The 21405-nt window shown below is 36.2% G+C and overlaps 1 protein-coding gene and 1 long non-coding RNA gene across 7 annotated transcripts in view; one reads left to right on the forward strand and one right to left on the reverse strand.

The window, feature by feature from the left end:
• LARP1B (La ribonucleoprotein 1B) overlaps positions 1-21405 on the reverse strand; it is a 128315-nt gene that overhangs the window by 54941 nt on the left and 51969 nt on the right. The gene's annotated exons all lie outside the window — the stretch shown is intronic.
• The window catches only part of LOC141278743 (uncharacterized), a 46707-nt gene that overhangs the window by 25000 nt on the left and 302 nt on the right, over positions 1-21405 (forward strand). For both annotated transcript variants that reach the window (XR_012331867.1, XR_012331868.1), the window contains exons 2-3: positions 855-982; positions 19351-19446. This is a non-coding gene — a long non-coding RNA (uncharacterized lncRNA). The remainder of the gene's footprint in view (positions 1-854; positions 983-19350; positions 19447-21405) is intronic.

Raw genomic sequence — 21405 nt, forward strand, 5'->3', positions numbered from 1 at the left:
CAGACAATAATTGATACTAATCTCAAAAAATGAGTTTTAAAAACAGGAATTGATTGCAACCGAATAGAAAAGATGTTCTAATAAAGAATCTAGCATTATACTTAATAATTAATATTCAGAGTTTAAAAGAGGCATCAAGAACCCTAAAATATTATGACTATTTTATAATTAAAATACATTATAAGAACATACATTCTTATCATTAACTATGTGTTGAGCATTTACACACAAGACCAGTAGAGTATTATAGAGGTTACAAAGTAATCCAAATTCATGTTCCCTATGCTTAAAGAATTTACAAGTTAGATGGAAAGAAAGAAATGCACACATAAAAATAATATTAGACAGTGTATGAAAAGTGGATAGTATTTGGTATAAGAATTGAGATCATAAGGGAGGCATCACAGAAGAGATGGGACAAAGCAGCTCCTTAGAATGAGAATTTAGAGAAAGGGAAAAGCATCCTAAATTAGGTACTATGAGCAAAGATGAGAAGCTTGGAATAAGCAATCATTTATTAGAAGATAATTCAGTAAATGACAAAATTTGTTTAGAACCAGTGGTCTGGTAAGGAAGCTGGAGAAAGCTAATAGATCTTTAGCACTAGTCCAAGAAGTTTCTGCCTCTTTTCCTAATAGTGGGAAACATGTGATGAAACATAAACCTAGATGGCTCTGAAGGTTCATTTCCAAACCCCTTTTATAAGCTTAGTAGCAAGGATACTGCGTAGGTCTAAGCTGTTGGCTCAAAGGAAAAATGGGCCCATCCCTGCCCCTAGGGCCCCTTTCTAATTTTTGTTACATAATCACATAGATGTTCCCTGCCCTGACCTACATATATGTAAAACATTACAGAGGTGGAGGCCATTCTCTACTGGAAGGTCATCGGGCCATAATGCATGAAGACTATCGAAGCCTGGCTGAAGCTGTGGGAAAAAAAAAAAAAAAGAGTTTGAGGGACTACTTGCATTCTATTACTTCTGGTAAGTTTTCCCCAATAAACTCTGTATCACATCTACACTACTCCTCAGTGCTAATTGGTCCATGACCCTTTACAGAGTTAACATCTAAAAAGAGTGTAAGGAGGTAAAAGACATGACAAAAGTATCTGTCTGATGAGCCAAATTAAACATCATCATTACAAAATAGTTGTGGCATCTTGCTCTTAACAGCTATCCAAACAATCTTTTCCTTCTGTCTTCAAACATGAATGTTACTTGACAGCTCACACCATTTATTAGATCCAGTTAGCCTTTTAAACTAGGATCTATCTTCTTTTCATGAAAATGCCTTAAATGATTACTTCCCCTATACCAAAATTGCTTTCCCAAAAGTCTTCAATAAGCTCTTCAAGCTAATTGAGTCATTACTCTTCACTGTCCCTTATCTTCCTACAGAGCTTGCTATTAGCAACTCCCACTTCAATGAACATTTATTGTATGTTTATCATATACCAAAAATGAATAAACACAGTTCTATTCTGATGGGAACACAAATACGTTTCTGTTTTGTTTTTAACTTTTAAAACTAAGTATGGTATAACACACCGCCGCTTACATATATATGTATACACACACACTAGAGAAGGGCATAAATCATAGGTATATATCTCAATAAGTCCAAAGTGAACAGACCTGTGGAACCACCATTCGAGTAAAGATGATATAACTAGCACACTAGAAGTACCCTTCATGCTCCTTCCTATCACTGCCCTGTCTTTCTCCCTAAAGACAGCCAATACTCAGACTTTAATTCTTTAGATTCATTTTTCATGTTTTTGAATTTTATAAAAAAGTAATCATAATGTATGGTTTCCTTAACACAAAATTATCTTTATGAGATTCATCTATAGTTTGTGGCTCTACAGCAGAGGTCAACAAACTACAGCACCTAAAGGCCAAAGTTTGTCTTTGTAAATAGTTTCATTGGAACACAACCGCATCCATTTGTTTACATATTGCACACGGCTGCTCCAATGCTACAACTGCAGGGTTGAGTAGTTGCCATAGTCAACGTATGACATACAAAGCCTAAAATATTTACTACATAGCTCTTTACAGAAAAAGTTTGTCCATCCCTGCTCTACGGTACTCTATTGTATGATCAAACCACAATTTTAAAAAATCCATTCTAGGGACTTCCCTGGTGGCACAGTGGTTAAGAATCTGCCTGCCAATGCAGGGGACACAGGTTTGAGCCCTGGTCCGGGAAGATCCCACATGCCACGGAGCAACTAAGCCCGTGCACCACAACTACTGAGCCTGCGCTCTAGAGCCCACGAACCACAACTACTGAGCCCACGTGCCACAGCTACTGAAGCCTGCATGCCTAGAGCCCGTGTTCCGCAACAAGAGAAGCCACCGCAATGAGAAGCCTGCACACCACAATGAAGACAGCCCCCGCTCACCGCAACTAGAGAAAGCACACATGCAGCAACGAAGACCCAACGCAGTCAAAAATATTAATTAAATTTTTTAAAAAAAGATAAATACAAAAATCCATTCTACTGTTGATGAGCATCAGGTCCTTTCCAGACTATAGCTGCTATCAATAATGTTGCTATAAATATGTTTTTACAGAACACTTATTTGGTGAACATATGTTTTTTTACCTTTTTGTAAACTGTAGTTGATATACAATATTATATGTCACAGGTATACAATACAGTAATGCACAATTTTTAAAGTTTATACTCCATTTATAGTTACTATAAAATATTGGCTATATTCCCTGGATATGTACAACATATCCTTGTAGCTTATCCTATACCTAATAGTTTGTACTTCTTACTACCCCACCCCTATATTGCCCGTCCCCGCTTCCCTCTCCCTGCTGGTAACCACTAGTTTGTTCTCTATATCTGTGAGTCTGTTTCTTTTTTGTTATATTCACTACTTTGTTGTATTTTTTAGATTCCACATATAAATGAGATCATACAGTATTTTGTCTTTCTCTGACTTACTCACTTAGCATAATGCCCTCCAAGTCCATCCACTTTACTGCAAACGGCAAAATTTTGTTCTTTTTTTATGGCTTAGTGTTCCATTGTGTGTGTGTGTGTGTGTGTGTGTGTGTGTGTGTACCACATCTTCTTTATCCATTCATCTTTTGATGCACACTTAGGTTGCTTCCATATTTTGGCAATTGTACATAATGCTGCTATGAACATTGGGTGCAAGTGTCTTTTTAAATTAGTGTTTTTTGTTTTTTTCAGGTATATATCCAGGACTGGAAATTCCAGGTCACATGGTAGCTCTACTTTTAGTTTTTTGAGAAACCTCCATACTATTTACCACAGTGGCTCCACCAATTTACATTCCCACCAACAGTGTAGGAGGGTTCCCTTTTCTCCAAACCCTTGCCAACATTTGTTATTGTGTTCTTTTAGATGAGAGCCATCCTGACAGGTGTGAGGTGATATTTCATTGTGGTTTTCATTTACATTTCCCTGATGATTAGTGATGCTGAGCATCTTTTCATGTGCCTGTTAACCACCTGCATATCCTCTTAGGAAAAATGCTTATTCAGTTCTTTGGCCCATTTTTTAATCGGGTTTCTTTCTTTTTTTTTTTTTTTTTGATGTTAAGTTGTATGAGTTGCTTATATATGTTGGATATTAACCCCTTATTGGTCATACCATTTGCAAATAATTTCTCCCATTCAGTAGGTTGTCATCTCCTTTTGTCGATGGTTTCCTTTGCCATGAAAAATCTTTTAAGTTTAATTAGGTCCCACTTATTTATTCTTGTTTTTATTTCCCTTACTTTAGGAGATGAATCCCAAAAATATTCCTGTGATTTATGACAACATATATTTTTATTGAGTATTTACTGAGTGGAATTGCTGAATCAGGTGGTGCACTTCAACTTTAGTAGAAAATGCAAATATGTTTTCATAGTAGTTGTACCTATTTACATTCCCATTAGCAGTATATCAAAGTTCCTATTGCTCTACATCCTCATCAACACTTGGTATTGTCAGTTTTTAAAAATTTAGTCTTTCTGAAAAGGACCAAACTATGGATATAAACTACATTTTGGATGGACCTCAAGGGCATTATGATTTTAAAAAAATATTAATCTCAAACGGTAACATGCTGTATGATTCCATTTATATAACATTCTCAAAATGACAACATTATAGAGATGGAGAACAGATTAATGGCTACCAGGGATTAGGAATAGCAGAGGGGAGGGAGATGGGTGTAAGTTTAATAGCACAAGGGAGATCTTTGTGGTGATAAAATAATTCAGTGCCTTGACTTTTATAGTAGTTATGTGAATCTACATGTGATAAAATGATAGAGAAGTATACACACACATTTGTGATAATAAACATCAATTTCCTGGTTTTAATATTGTGGTTTAATTATCTAAGCTATCAGATTTAATTAGATTTAATTATCTAAGATAACCTTTCAAGGTTATCTGGGTGAAGCATACACTGGACCTCTCTGCACTATTTTTCCAGCTTCCTATGAATCTATAATTATCTCAAAAATTTGAAAAATTTAAATATGTAGCCACTCTGGTAGATGTGTTATCTCATTGTGGTTTTAATTTGTATTTCTCTGATTATTAATAATGATGAAAACCTTTAGTATATTTTATTTGGATAATTTTTTTGTGTGATATGACTACCCAATTCTATTGCTCATTTTCCTATACAGTTGTCTTTCTCATTGATTTGTGTATGAGTTCTTTACAAAATGTTGTAAATGTCTTTTTTCTACTCTGTACCTTACCTTTTCACTCTTTTATGGTATCTTCTGTTGAAAAGTTCTTTTTAATGTAGTACATTTTATCAATCATTTGCTTCATTGTGTTATTTCCTGTTTAGTAAATCTTTCTGTACTAAAAGATCATGGAAATAGTATATTAATCTTTTTATGAGTTTTATTATTTTGACTTTCACATTTAAAACTACAATATATCTAGAATTGATTTTTCTGTGTATGGTATAAGGGTTAATGTGCACTTGAAAAGAATGTGAATTCTGCAGATGTCAGGTGCAGTATTTCACTTCTGTCAATTAAGCTAAGTTTCTTAACTGTGTCGTTCACATTTCCCACATGCTTACTGATTTTTTCATCTGCTTGCTATACCTTGCATCTTTCTTGATAAGGTGTATTAAAATCTTCCACTATGATTATAAATTTGTCTATGTACACCTATCAATTTTTCTCTTACATATTTTGAGGCTGCTATTACATGCATACAAGTTTAGAACTAATATATTTTCTGGTGAAACTAAACCTTTTATGATTATGAAATGTCCCATTTAATCCTGAATAATTCTTTTTGCCTTAAAAATCCACTTTACCCATAGAGTTATACCAACTTTGTTGTGGTTAGTGTCAATATTTATTTAAATCTACACATGTATTTACCATTTCCATTGCTCTTTATTCCTTTCTGTACCTTCACCTTCTTCCTGGAATCATTTTCCTTTGCCTAAAATACTTCTTTGTACTTTCTTTAAAGCATAGCTGCTGAAAATAAATTTTCTCAGTTTTCATATGTCTGTTGGTTATTTCACCTTCATTTTAAACAGCTGCATTGAGATACAATTTACATACCATAAAATTCACCTATATTAAGTGTACCCTTCAACTATTTGTCTACCTTTATTTCTGAACACTAGTTCCCTTCCAGTACTGTGATTACACCACCCCATTGTCTCCCGACTTCCATTATTTCTGCTGAAAAGTTAGCTGTAAGTCTTACTATTGATGCTTTTAAAGAAGTTTGTCCTTTTTCTCTGGCTTTTGTTATTTATTTTCAGCAGTTTTAAATTATAACCTTGATGTGGTTTTCTTTATATTTATATTCTTTGGAGTTCATAGGACCTCTTGAATTTATCTCTTGTTATATCTTTCATCGGTTTTGGTAAAACGTCAGCCATAATTTCTTCAAATAATATTTCTGCCTTATCCTCTCACTCCTCTCTTCTGAGAATCCAATCAAATGTATGTTTGAGCTTGGGACTGTATCTCCTATGTCTCTGACAACAGTTTCTTTATTTTCCACTTTTTTTGCTCCATGCTTCACTCTTGATTTTTTCTTAACCCATCTTAGTAATTCTGTATTCAGCGTGTACTTATCTACTGTTAAGCCAGTTCATTGCACTCATTTTATATTTTTCATTTCCAGAATTTCAGTTAGATTCCTTTTTAAACTTTCTACTTCTCTGATTAAATTCTCCATTTTACCTTTTTAAAAATCATGTTAATAATAACTAAAGTCTGATAACTCTATTACCTGGATCTCTATGGATCTGTCTCTATTTTCTGTTGTTCCTTTTGTTTTTTCTATAATATCATCTTGTCTTCTTGTATGCCTGATTATTTTTTCGGGGGGGGCAGACATTATTTTTGAAAACTTGAGGCTTAGGATGATATTTTACTCCAGAAAGGATTTGTGTTTTCCTTCAACTAAGTGGCTACAGGCATCAGCATGCTGATCCAATGAGGGATTAAAATGAACAGATGCTAACTCTACCGAGAGCATATCTTTTTAAGTTACCCTGATTTTCTAGCATGTAGGCCTTTAGAGTTCCCAAAGCCTAGAAGGCTTACTAGAGGTCCCCAACTGGTTTCTGAACACCAATTTTTATTACCCTAGTTCCATGAGTTTTTCAAAAAATCTCTTTTCAGCTTTTCATTTGCTTCTTCTGGAACTAGCTGATGCCTCTGAGGGAAATGCAGACTGTTATGCCAGTCTTCTTCAGATTTCCTTCTTCCAGATTTTAGCCACACAATTCTTTATTGTATTGTTAGCTCTACTGTGTTTTCATGCAGATTTTTTTACCTACTTTTCCAGTTGTTCTCGGCAGGAGGGCTGATATGAATTACACAGTCTACCCCAATTGAATCTATAGTCAGTCTAATTTTTGTTTTTTAAATAAACTTAGACTTTGCCTTGGTCAAAAGGGGACCAAAAAGACTTAATAATCAGTGGATAAGACTTGTAAACAAATTAATTACATTTCACTATAAGAGTTAAAAATTGGCACATATCGGAGCGGCTGGGCCCGTGAGCCATGGCCGCTGAGCCTGCGCGTCTGGAGCCTGTGCTCCGCAATGGGAGAGGCCACAACAGTGAGAGGCCTGTGTACCGCAAAAAAAAAAAAAAAAAAATTGGCACATATGAGGTAAAAAGCTAGAATTAACACGTGATTTTTCTGGGGTGGATGACAATAAAAACTATCAAAGAGGTATTTCCTGGGAAGAGTAAAATCTGAACTGGGTTTTGCAGTCTAAAGGATGAAAAGGAGTTTGGCAAGTAAACAATGTAAAAAAATAGTGCAGACAGAAGAAATAACACATGCATCTTGATATTTATTATGAATTTTAAAACTGAAAGCAGTGGCACAATGAAGACAGAGAGATATGTAAGAGCCAAATCATGAATTCTTGTTTTCCAAGCAATTTGAAGTTTATGTTGAGGGAGGTAAAAAAGCACTGAAGAGCATTAAGAAAAATAGGAAAATAGTAGGATTAATATTTTAGAAATTTGAAGGATTTGCATTCTTTTCCTTGGGATCACTTATTTTGAAAATTAAGTAAGCCTGAAATTATTTGCAGCCATCTTTGCCATCTGACAGAGAAAGCCTGACTGAAAATGAAGCTAACACAGAGGAAAGAAGACCAAAGATAGGAGTAGAGAAATGTGAAATCATTCTTTGAAGTCCTAGACAAAGACTTGTCTGGAAGCAAGTACTACTCCTTGGACTTCTGGTAGTAAATTCCCTTACTTGCTAGGAAAAAAAGGAGGAAAGGAGAAAGGAAGGAGGAAGACTACTCTCTGACAAGAGGAAAGCTAGAAAGAGAATGAACTAGAGCCAAGAACCTAGTATACAAACCCCATAGAGAGATGGTGCAGACCAGAACTGTTGCATGGCAGTAGTGATGGTTAGGGAAGGATGGATAGGACCTAGTGACACACTGCATGTTGGAAGTTAGAAGTTGATGAGGATTCCTAAGGCATCCAACCAAAATTTAGAAAAACATAGAAAAGAGGTTTAGGGTAGGTTTCCTTTAATTTTTTAAATGGAGACAGAATATAAATGAGATACCTATGGAACACAAGACACACAGCTGGAAAATCTAATAGCTACTGGTTACAGTTCTAGAGGCCCACAAAGACACTAGGATGTCATTAGCATACAGTTAATGATTAAAAACCTGGGAATAAATTCTCTCATTTATGGACAAGATAACAAAGTTCTAAGAGAAGCAGGTCAAGGGTAGGACCAGGGAAGACCATATTTAAAAAGCAGGCGGAAATTGTACACTCAAAAATGGTTAAAACTGTAAATTTTCTGTATACATATTTTACCATAAAAAAAGACACCCCCCAGTAAAGGCAAGCATGCCATTTTGTCATGTCATAAGGTATGAAAAGTGCTAAGCAATGGGGACCTAACATTGGTATACATTAGCCATCTTGAGAAAGTTCTAACCTGACCAAATGTGAAACATTTGAACATCAAAATGAATAACTGGAATGGAATGGTATCCATTCAAGAGTCCATACTGACATTAAAAAGAGAGAGAGACAGAAACAGACAGAGAGAAGAGAAAGTTAAAATACAAAATAAAAAACGAATGGAAAGTTCTCTTTTACAGAAGAATGCTAACTGACATAGAGGGAGTAACAAATAAAAAATTACCATCTTATAATCACCATAGTAAAACTGATTCAAGCAAAAGTCATCAATGGAAGCTAAAACACTAAGTGAAGACTGCTGGGGAACATGGCTTTAAAATATTACTCCAGAGATCACTTATTAATTACAAAGGGAAGCAGGTACCTTCTTCATCTGTTTGCAGAAGACATATGAAGGAAAGTGACAACATGAAAACCAAATGACATCATTATGTCTCCTGAGGTGATATACTAAAGACGGCGCATAACCTATGTAATATTCCTGCCAAAAATATTTAACCTAAAGCTAGTCATATGGAAATACCAGGCAAACCTAAACTGAGGGATATTTTCCAAAACTATTGACCTGGATTCTTCAAAAATGTCAATGTCTGCACCCCTATGTTCATAGTAGCACTATTTACAATAGCCAAGACACAGAAACAACTTACATGTCCATCAACAGATGAATGGATAAGAAGGTGTGGTGTGTATGTATGTGTGTATATATATATACACAAAATAAAATATTACTCATCCATAACAAAGAATGAAATAATGCCATTTGCAGCAACTTGGATGGACCTAGAGATTATCATACTAAGTGAAGTTAAGTCAGAAAGACAAATACCTACCACATGATATCACTTACACATGGAATCTAAAATATGACACAAATGAACTTATCTACAAAACAGAAACAGACTCAGACATAGAGAACAGACTTGTGGTTGCCAAGGGGAAGCGGGGACAGGGGAGGACTGGATTGGGCATTTGGGACTAGCAGATGCAAACAATTACACATAAAATGGATAAACAACAAGATCTTATTGTATAGCACAGTGAACTATGTTCAGTATCCTGTAATAAACCATAATGGAAAAGACAAAGAAAAAAAAAGCCAATGGCATGAAAAGCAAAAAAAAAAAAGGCTGAGGAATTATTCTAAATTAAAGAAAATTAAAATTATGTAATTCTAAATGCAATGTGTGATTCTTGGAGTTGGTATCAAAAAATAAATAAAAAGTTATAAAGGACAGTATTAAGACAATTAGAGAAATCTAAATATAGGCTATATATTAGATATAACATTCTATCAAGACTAAACTTTCTACGTTTGACAGCTATTGTTATGTAGGAGAATGTACTGGTTTTTAAGAGATACAGGCTTTATATTTATGGATAAAGTGGCATAGTGCCTATAACTAACTCACAGGTGGTTCAAAAAATTCACATACATATTATACATATCCCTTTGGTTCAGCATTTCATTTCACCCCTGGATTATTATAAATAAGTTTTAACTCAACTTCTGCCCTCCCCTACTCTGACCTAGGCTAATGCCTCTGTTAGATTAAACCTTACTAAACCATATTTTGATCATACCACTTTTCTTTGTAAGAACTGCAATCGCTCCTTTTCTAAATTCCTACATAGACTTCAAGACACTTCACAACCTGCTCCCATCCCACCTACCCAAACAATCTTCAATTTTAGTACATCACAATAGTAGTAACATTTTTAAAGAAATTTGATTATACTTGTTCAGCAATTACAGTAACTTTTTAAGTTATTTTTTAATGCAACTGCCATTCTACTCAATGAACATATGCAGTGAAGTAATTAAGCCCTAAAATGTTAATTCACATAAAGAAAAACCCAACAAAAGGACGCATACATTTTAATAATGTCCTGACCATTAAAAGGTAAAGTATCTAGGGAATTTCCTGGCAGTCCAGTGGTTAGGACTCCGCACTTCCACTGCCGGGGGCCTGGGTTTGATCCCTGGTCGGGGAAATCCTGCAAGCCATGCAGTGTGGCCAAAAAAGAAAAAAGAAAAAAAAAAAAGAGAGATTAAAATGTAAAGTATCTAAACAAGTATAGTTTCACCATATCCTCAAGGACCTAATTTTATAATTAAAGCCTTTCATGAATTAAAAAAGTTGAGAAACACTGACTAAATTTGAATTATTTTAAAAATCAGCCTCTTAGGAAAAAGATGACCGTGAACAGGAAGAGCCAACAAGTTAGAATCTTCATAAATTTGCTCAAGTGCTTCAAACAGTGAAACACTCGAATATTTTATAAATACGATCCTGCTACATTACTATATATATGATAAATTTACATATGCATATTATGATGTGGGGCTATGTTTAAAACCACATACGTATTTTACAAGTCGTTTAAAGGACTTTTGAGAGTATTTTGGCCATACTCAGTTTTCAACTTAAAAGGACTCTAGAACCAATTCCCAAATAATATTTAATTCCAGTGCATTAGAGAAGACACATAAGTTAGGTCTTAGACCTATCAGTGTTGAGCAACTTTTCTTTACTCAAGAAACAGTAATTTAAAAATTGCAAACTGTATTTTTCATAAATTATCTTTATCGGGATATTAAAAAATACATCTGTGTTACACATCACTGCAATTCCATCAAAGAAGGAACAGGCCAGATTTTATAAACTACATAATTTATATTGTAATAGCTAACTTAAACACTATCTTTGAAGGAGATACGTTAGAATCTGATTTTTCATTTACTGACATACATTGTTGTAGTATTGAATTCTTAGTCACTCTTCAATCCACTTTCTTTGAGACACAACATTTTCATCATCACTGTTCTTCGCAACAAGCACAAGGCTTTAACATTTATTTAAGAGACAGTCCACCTACTTACAGCACCAGAGGCTACTTTCTGTCCTCAGCTCTCTTTTCTCCATTTTCCCCCTTCAAATCAAGCCAACTGGTTACCTTCACTAGCTGGACTACCTATTCTGTTTTGATTTTGTACATTTCCAGATAGTGCCTAAAAACCAAGGAAAAGCTCTTGCGTGCATCAAGGGATGGAAATTCTGATAAAAGTTATAAGGGGGCAAATTTTACAACCACTGTTTTAGCAGTGGGAAAAAAATTTTCTCTGCCACAGAAACCTGAAAAATAAATCAAGCAGAGTTCCAGGAAAAGGCAAGAAATGAGCCAGTTGTTTAGGGCTGACTAGTCTACACCTTAAATCAAACATACAAAGGAGGTTCCTAGTCTAAGCTCAACAAACAGGGGAAACATAAAGGACCTTGGGCCTGTAAACTCCATGACATCAGGGACTTGCTGTTTATTTTCCTCAACACTGTACACAAGTGCCTATCACTAAGCTTGACACCTCACAGGTACTCCGATATCTGTAATGAATGAACAAAAAATGGATGACTGAATGAAAAACAAGAGAGAAACTGAAGTCAAGAAGAATGCGTTCCAAAGGAAGATATTTTCTTGTGGGTTTTTTTTTTTTTTTTTTTGGTCAGGAGTATTGAACAAAACAGTGGGTCCTAGATTAAGTGTTTTGTTAATTATAATATAGAATATTCATTACTAGGGCCAAGTCTAAGCCTAATCCTTCTCTATAATGCCTCCCTTGATTATGCCAACCCAAAACTCTCAAAATTCTTTCATCCAGGTCTTTTAAAATAATTCTGCCTTAGTGTAAACTATATGTGTACAGTATAAAAATTAATAGCTGTGAATACCACCTGTTACCACCATCTAGGTTAACAGAACACTGACAATACCTTAAAGCTCCTTGTTTGCTTCTGCCCAATCACATTCTCTTCCTTTTCTCCAGAGGTACTGCTATATGGATTTTAGTGAAGGTCATTTCCTAACTGTTCTTTTATTAACCACCTTTGAAAGTTCCCCTAAGCAATATATTTCACTTCCCCTGTGTTTGAACTTTATGTAAATAAAATCATATTTTAATATGATAATATACTGCATATATTCCATGAATAACACTCACCAAATCTTTTTTAGTTTAATTTTTATTTGGGAATTTCTCTAACATATGCAAAAATAGAACAGTATACTGAAGCCTTATATATCCATTACCTAGTTTCAATTATCATCCTTTTACCATTCTCTTATTTGATGTACACCAGCATTACTTTAAAAATCATCCCCCTTTCTTTGTTTCTAAGCGGCTCCAGTCATGGTGCTGGTGTTACCCTTGCCTGGTTGTAGGTGGCTGTCTCTCCTGTCTGTAGAATTCTGGCCTGAAAATACCAGCTGGTACACCAAACTAAGCAGCTTCAACAGGGACATTATTTCCTCCTAATATCAGTTCAGTAACTAGATTTGGTTTTTTACTATTGTACACTCTGGCAAAGAGGGAAAATAATAGTTCCTCGGTCTTCCTTTGTTTTTGCATTAGATTTTGATATTTCAGACTGTAAAGGGCTCTGGGGGATGATATTGATATTACCTGTGATCGCAGTAATTTTACTGAAGCAACTGCATTGAAATTCATTTGGGTTTTCTCTCATTATCAGATTCTATTCCAAACAAGTATTCTGTAAATCCAAATGGATTACCAGTGTGCTATAGATTTATTATACAACAACATTCTATGTTTGGTCTACATTGAAAATAGTTTAAGTTAGTCTTATCATCTAAAATATTTTAAAATGTTCTTTACATGAAATTTTATTTTATATTTTTAAAACTTTAGGGACTTTATTTTTCTAAGTCAGTTAACTACTTTAAAAAAAATATTTTGTATCTACTTTTGTAACTTCACCAGAATAAAACATATTGAAAGGAAAAAAATCATCCCCATTTCTGTATCTATGATTAATTTATTTCACTGCTAAATACCAAACCATTATACACAAAGACACAATTCATCTATCCATTATACTATTTTGGACATGATATGAAATTGATGCTTATTAGATATCTGTGTGTATACATATACATTTAGAAATGGAATAGATGTTTCCTAGGATGCATAAATAGTCAACTTTAGTAAGTAATATTAAACTGTTTACAAAGGTGGCTGTAACATGCAACAACATAGACGGGCCTAGTGTGTATTATGCCTAGTGAAATAAGTCAAAGAAGATAGATACTGTATGTTATTACTTACAAGTGGACTCTAAAAAATAAAATAAATGAATGAATATAACAAAACAGAAACAGACTCACAGATATAGAGAACAACTAATGGTGACCAGTCAGGGGAGGGAGTGAGAAGGGGCAAGACAGGAGTAGGGGATTAAGAGGTACAAACTACTATGTATAAAATAAATAAACTTCAAGTATATATTGTATAGCACAGGGAATATAGCCAATATTTTATAATAACTTTAAATGGAAGATAATCTATAAAAATTCTGAAACACCAGGATGTACACCTGAAATTAATATAATATTGTAAATCAACAATACTTCAACTTTTTTAAAAAGATGGTTCTAACAATTTAATCTAGCACCAACTGTGGTATGTGAGTTCCTATTGTGCCATTCTTTACAAAGACTTAACACTGTCAGACTTTAATTTTATGATATAAGAGTTATGATCTTCTGCCTCTGCATATGATAGAGTAACTGATACAAGCCTACTTCTGCCAACGAAAATAACCATAAACTGATATAAAGTAACTATTTTGGCACTGGATAACTAGCAATGCAAGATCCTGATCTCTGAAAGAAGAGAAATTCACAAGGTGGACTCCACAATCACCCCAGCTCTCTTTTCTCAGTACAATTTCCCAACCACAGCACAGCAAGCTTCAGCCCAAGCAAAGCATGGCTGTCCTGCTGAGCTGAGAAGGTAGTGATTAGCATTCAGGGAAGCAGAAGCAATGTAATCTATAGAGCAGAGCACTGAGGAAGAGGGAGATAATTAGTGTTGGAGGGGGCAATACCCCTTGTGAGTAGGGGGTCAGACCCCTGTGAGTCCTTGGCTGAAGGCTGAGCTACATACATAGAGGATAAGACTCCCTGACACATATCCAAAAACAGCTGCAATGGGACTGAGCTGAACAGTTACATTAAAGGTCCAATAGCATTGGGAGATAATGACATATAGACCCAGTTGAGAATGGAGACCCCTTGTTAACCACTCATCAACACCCAGGGCATCCAGGTAAGATGCACTTTAAAAATTAGGCCAGGCTACAGAGTAAGGCCCACCTCCTACAGTAAGACCTACTCTAGATTCCCTAGCAAAGCCTAACACAAAACCTGATAAGATGTTGAGGAAACATAGGGTTTAGAGGCTAAGCTCTACCAAGTTAGAGAGGTTTTCCACAGATCTAACCTAACAAAGAATAAAACCAAGCCCACAAAATTCCAAGCTGTCAGGCCAAAAAAACAAAAAAAATCAACATTCCTCAGAGGAAGATGACATAATCTATAATCTCTACAGTATAATACCTAAAATGTCTAGTAAAAACACATTTCACGTTTAGTATCTAAAATGTGAAAAGAAACAGGAAGATGTAACACACAGTCAAGAAAACAACAACAACAGTCAACAGAAACTGTCTTCCTGATGTCTCAAATGTTAGATTTTACAATAGGGACTTTAAAGCAACTATTACAGAGTTAAGTTTGATGAACTAAAGGAAAAGATGGTCTGAATGAGTGAACAGATAGGAAATCCCAGCCAAAAATGTAGACTACAAAAAAAATAAGTTATAGAACTGAAAACTTTGTACTTGGATGAGCTTAAGAATAGAATGGAGATGGCAGACAAAAGCTAGTGAAAATAAAGACAGATTTGTAGACACAATTTAATGTATAAAACAGAGGGAAAATAGCCTGCGAGCCACAACTACTGAGCCCACGTCACAACTACTGAAGCCTATGTGCCCTAGAGCCCGTGTGCCGCAACTGCTGAGCCACATGCTGCAACTAATGAAGCCCACACACCTACAGCCCGTGCTACTCAACAAGAGAAGCCACCGTGATGAGAAGCCTGTGCACCACAACAAACAGTAGCCCCTGCTCGCCGCAACTAGAGAAAGCTCACGCACAGCAACAAAGACCCAATGCAGCAAAAATATAAAATTTAATAAATAAATAAATAAAAGACTATGTTTTTCTTTTCACAATTTCCTTAAAAGACAACTGTTAGTTTAAAGCAAAATAATAACATTTTAAGATGGGCTTAGAATACATGTAAAAGAATACGACAACACTAGCACAAAGGTAGTGGAACTATATTTTTGTAATTATAAATTATATTTGTAAGCCAAGAAATATTAACTGTCAGATGAGAAAACTGTGAAATGATATAATAATCTATAAAGATTTAGAAAAGTTAAGGAGGCATATTATTAGCACTAGAGTAATCACTAAAAAAGAAAGTTTAAAGAAGCATAACTAAGAAGCCAAAAGGGAAACTAAAATGTAATATTATAAAACGTTTGATTAACTTAGAGGTCATAAAAGAAATTAAAAAGGAAATAAAAATATTATAACTAGTAAGACCCAATTATATGATGTCTACAAGAAACCCTCCTATAAAATAAAGGCACTAACTGGGGAATTCCCTGGCAGTCCAGTGGCTAGGACTTGGAGTTTTCACTGCCAGGGCCTTGGTTTGATCCCTGATCGGGGAACTAAGATCCTGCCAGCCACACAGCACAGCAAATAAATAAATAAAAATAAAAGTAAAATAAGTAAATATAAATAAAATAAAGGCACTAATAGGCTGAAAGTAAAAAGATTAAAGAAAGGTGGCAACTTTGGCTTCAACATCAGACATGGCATTACAAGAAATAATGATGAGGGACTTCCTTGGGGGTGCAGTGGTTAAGAATCTGCCAGTCAATGCAGGGGACACGGGTTCGATCCCTGGTCCAGAAAGATCCCACATGCCACAGAGCACCTAAGCCTGGGCGCCACAACTACTGAGCCTGCGCTCTAGAGCCCATGAGCCACAACTACTGAAGCCCAGGTGCCTAGAGCCCGTGCTCCGCAACAGGAGAAGCCATTGCAATGAAAAGCCCACACACTGCAACGAAGAATAGCCCCCGCTTGCCACAACTAAAGAAAGCCTGCACGCAACGAAGACCCAACGCAGCCAAAATTTAAAAAAAGAAAAAATTAAAATAAATAATGATGAGTCAATATGGATCACTGTGCATATTTCACAATGATGAATCAATTCATCAAGAATACATAACTACATATGTATACTGCATCTCATAACAGATGCATATATATGCATCACATATACATGCATTTAACAATAGAGCTACAAAATTTATATAGCAAAAACTGACAGCTCTAAAGGAAGAAATAAACGAATTTCAACCACAGTTGAAGATTTTAACAGCCCTCTCTCAGTAATTTATATGAGGAAAAAAAAGTCTAAGGATATATAAGATTTGAACAATGCTATCAGGTAACAGTCTGGCCTAATTGACATTTACAGAATATTGCGCCTAAAACCTACAGATTATAAATTATTTCCAAGTATACATAAAATCCTCCACCAAGACAGTGGAACTATCTTGCTTGCTTAGTCATTTTTTTCTCTGAGCACCAACCCCATTCTAAACTTACTTCCCTTAGAAAATACTTATGGGAATATTTTGAGGCTTAGAATGACATCAGTCTACCATCAGTGGGCCAAATCTGGCCCGTGGTCTGTTCTATTGTACAGCCCTCTAGCTAAAAACAGCTTTTACAATAAAGGGCTACATTAAAATAAAATAAAAAATACAAAAAACAACCACCATAAAACCAACCATGAAACACAAAGAACATGCTACAGAGACCCTAAGCAGCCTGCAAAGCAGAAAATATTTACTATCCAGTCCTGTACAGAAGAGTTTGCCAAACTCTGAAATAAGTTCCTCCAAAGAGGATATACATTTGCATATGCCAGGCGCCTGTGATTTTAATAGTCCAGAACTACTTTATATTCTTAGTTCTAGCTTTTTTCACACTGAAGTATATTATGAATTTGAGCTGCAAATCCATAAATGTTTGACCATTGAGTGGTTACTTCCCACCTGCCTCCATTCAGAACCAAGACCAAGAAATGTCCTCTGAGTAAATGTCCGCTTCTGAGCTCAGTTTCTTTTCTCTGGGATTGCATATTCAGTCAATCTATGGTACAAGCATAACTTTTTTTTTTGTAATTTTTTCAATAATTTAATCTAGAATGTTTAGTTATTTTCCATAGGAGGGTTATCTGGGAACCTAGCCATTCATATACTCACAGAGAGAACACTTGAATCAAGCTCCTTCACTTGTATTCTGCTACTATAGAGGTTTACATAACTGTGGAGAGAGCAGGAAATGTAGAACATGAAAGGATGCTCAAAGAAGATGATGTCTAACCAAGTTTGAATCATGAATAGGAGTTTGTGTAGCAAAGATGATGGGGCAAGGGGCTTCCCTGGTGGCGCAGTGGTTGAGAGTCCGCCTGCCGATGCAGGAGACAAAGGTTTGTGCCCCGGTCCGGGAAGATCCCACATGCCGCGAAGCGGCTAGGCCCATGAGCCATGGCCGCTGAGCCTGCGTGTCCGGAGCCTGTGTTCTGCAACGGGAGAGGCCACAACAGTGAGAGGCCCGCATACCACAAAAAAAAAAAAAAAAAAAAAAAAAAGATGATGGGGCAAGAGGATTTCAAGGCTTTGGTGGAACATGCACAAAAGCTTAAAGATGAGAAGAGTATCTTTGGGAAACTCCAAGTACTTCAGTGTACAGAGAAAAAGAGCAGTGACATGAGGCTGGAAAAGTAGAAACATGGAGATATAGAAGAATTCATGAAATATGAGAGTAACACAAACAAGACTTACTGACTAACTTGAGGCAAGAGGGATATACCCATGCCAATGTTCAGAGATCACAGACGCAATCACCAAGATAGGAATCATAAACCAACTGGGGAGTTCTGTTTACTGTGAGGAGGAAAAGGAGCTAAAGAAGGGGGTTTTGAATGGAGAAATAATAAATTCAGTTTGGGGTATGTTGATTTTTAAAGAACTCTAGGACAAATATGATGAAATGTCCCAGGAGGCAGCTAGACACACTGCATCTGAAATTCAGGGTCAAAATCTAGTCTAGATATAAAAGAGTTGGGATTAAAACAACATACAGTGGTGAATAAACTCCTGAGTAGAAAGAGTGCTTAGAGAGAGCAGTTAGAGTAAGAATATAGAGTCTTAAGTCATAAGCCTAGGAATCTCTGACAATTAAGGAACAAACAGACGATAAACGTAAATCTAACTGAAAAAGAATGGGTACAGAAGTAGAAGGGGGACGCCCCTGGTGGTCCAGTGGCTAAGACTCTGTGCTCCCATTGCAGGGGACCCTGGTTCTATCCCTGGTTACGGAACTAAATCCCACATGCTGCAACTAAAAAGATCACACGTGCTGCAAGTAAAAGATCCCACATGCCGCAACTAAGACCCATTGAAGCCAAATAAATACTAAAAAAAAAAAAAAAGAAGACAAAGTAGAAGGAAAAGTGAGAGAATGTGGTGTAATGGAGAAGCCAAAAAGTTTCAATAAGTTAACAGCTTTAAATACTCATGACCTAGTAAGATCTAGATAGGATCTTTTCCATCATTCCATATTTAGAAATAAATCAAGAATAATCTTGGTACTGTCCTCCATTTTCCTGCCTAATCTCTTTGGTCTAAAGCCTCCCTAGTAAAATTCCTACAGAAGAAATAGCCTGTAGTCTCCCACTGCTCACCAGGAATCTCTGATTTTTCTAAGAACCATTTTCTTCCATTCTACAAAAATGACTTAACTTTGTCACTCTCGACCCTTTCACCAGCCCCATAACCCTGACTCATTTCACTGAGAAAGGTAAAATCATGAGGAGGAAATTACTCCTATTTCTACCACGAAATCTACAAACTCATCTAAACTCATGTTCTATTTCTTCCCTCCAGGTAAAGAACCAAAGCCTCTCTTTGAAAGGCCAATACCTCTCTCTGTATCAACTGCTCTCAACTAGGGGTGATTTTGCCCACATAACTCTCTTCAAGGTATATTTTTTAAAATTGTCATGGGGGTGGGGTGCTTCTGACATCTAGTGGATAGAGGCCAGGGATGATGCTAACCATCCTTTGTTGCACAAGACAGCTTCCACGAAAAGAATTAGTATCTGGTTCAAGATGTCAATAGGGCCAAGGCTGACAAACCCTGATCCACAATGCTCTGAATCCTATCCAGTCTCACAGTCTCAAGAATTTAGCTCCATTTTCTACTCCCTTCTATATCTTCAACTTTCCCATAACCATGTAAAATGTTCCAGTACTTTCTAATCTTTAAAAATATAATAAACAAATACACACACACACACACAAACTTTGACTCATATCCTTTCAGGTACTGCCACTTCTCCAATATATTATACCAAGCTTCAATATTCATATTATATTATTCAATATAATATTCAATATTCATATATATTTGAATGCATTACATTCATATTTCCACTTGTCATTTCTTCAAACTTTTACCCCAACTTCCTCTGTGATAACTCAGCAAGTTTATTCTTTCCTATTTATGAAGCAGCTCATAACTAAATTCAATGGTCAATTACGGTAGTTATCTATTTATCTAGATTTTTTGGATTAATTATCTCCATCCACACACCCTACTCTCATCAACATCACCATTATGAATTACTTGGAGATTGCATTTTCAATAGTCAGTCATGTCCACTACCACATTCCCAGCTCCCAGCACAGTGTGGCACAGGCCAGGCACTCAAGCAGATGTTAATGGATGAATTCCTGGGAAAGAGTTAACTTACTATAAAGCTACCATAATTGAAGTATGTGTACTAAAATAAGGAACTGACTTGTACAAGGAGCTTTGGCTAGAATTTAAATAGTGAGGCAAAACCTGAAATTAGGTCTCCTAATTCACTTGTCTCTTCAGGAGGGAGAAGTCAAATCAAAATCATATCTAAAGGGAGAATGATGGGGCCTCATGCTGCCTGTGAGAGGAAAGCAATCTGAGGAAGTCTTTCAGAGTAAGGTATTAGGAGGAAGAATTAAAAGAGTTTTGCATTTTAAAATACACAACACAAAAGGACTAATTATGAAAATATCTGACACTGTGGCACCTGGGGAAGAAATCCACAGACTGTACTTTGATGTCACAATTTCTATGTAAAGCCTGAAGCTTCTGCATTGTCTTTAAATTCCTGGTCTCACCTCTATCTGCATCATTATTCCTGATCCCACATAACCATATGGCCTTTGTTCCTTCTCACACATGCCCAGTCTTTTACAGTTTTCAAAGGTCTTTAAAACTCAGTGAGGTAGAGAAGACAAGAATGATCCCCATCTGAGGTTTAGAGAAGTTAGTTTTTGGTCCAGAATTGCACTCAGTGGAACTTGCACACAAGTTGACTCCTGGTCAGGAACAGTCCCCAGCTTTGCCAGAGAGGTTCTCAAGTTGGTGTTCTTCTCTGTGAGAAGAGGAACAGCTCAAGTGGTGGTGGTGACTCTCAGCTTGCCAAGTCAGTATGGTGTCATGTCTCTGTCTGCCAGGTGAGGATGTGGCATCTCCTGGTGAATTTGTACACCATTTCCAGCTACATACCAAAGACTTCACCACAACTGAAGTTCCTCTCACCATCTGCAACAAACACAAAGGCCTGCCTGCATTTGTAAGGGAAATGCAGCAGGAGACATCAAAGAAGTCAGCAAAGTCAGAGTGAATAACAGCCATCAGGTCTCCCAAGGCTTGAGGACTCCACAAATTCAGAATAGGTCAAGGCAGAAGAGAGCCCACCTCCAGTCTACCCTCTCAACAATGAGCCTGCTGATGGTCTCAATCATCCAGCAGCTGGGTATGTTCTGTCATACAATATAAAGCCAGGAAAGCCAAGGAGAACTCAGGGAATCGACATTTAGACCACCAGTGATAACTTCACATAATACTCTAAGAAGTACTAGACAAAGCTGATATACTGCAAAATAGCAAATGCG

This window comes from Tursiops truncatus, chromosome 5, assembly GCF_011762595.2.
Source record: "Tursiops truncatus isolate mTurTru1 chromosome 5, mTurTru1.mat.Y, whole genome shotgun sequence".
NCBI classification, from domain to species: domain Eukaryota; kingdom Metazoa; phylum Chordata; class Mammalia; order Artiodactyla; family Delphinidae; genus Tursiops; species Tursiops truncatus.